Here is a 315-nt window from a genome sequence, read left to right as displayed (position 1 = left end):
TGTCTGGCCACACACTACTAACATGATAGGCCACTGCAGCAGTGGTAATTTAGAACAAACTCTTCTATTTGAGCTCTTGTGATCCAAAAGTAATAACAACCACAACCAAGGTCATGTCACATTTCAGGTGCAATTCTGTCTGTATCATCATAGTCGTGCTTTGAAGCACAAAGGAAGGTGTTGGCTCATTCTTTTAAAATTTTAATATTTTACTTTAAATTGTTATTTTAAAACACAGTCGGAAAAATTTAACACCACATTAGTTTTTAATTGAATGTAGAGCCTGGAACAGGTGTCAGTCGGTGGATGAGAGGA

This window comes from Micropterus salmoides, unplaced genomic scaffold (assembly GCF_014851395.1).
Source record: "Micropterus salmoides isolate LMB-PRFRI ecotype aquatic unplaced genomic scaffold, ASM1485139v1 Ms_hic_scaffold_8, whole genome shotgun sequence".
NCBI lineage: Eukaryota > Metazoa > Chordata > Actinopteri > Centrarchiformes > Centrarchidae > Micropterus > Micropterus salmoides.
This window is presented reverse-complemented; position numbering follows the sequence as displayed.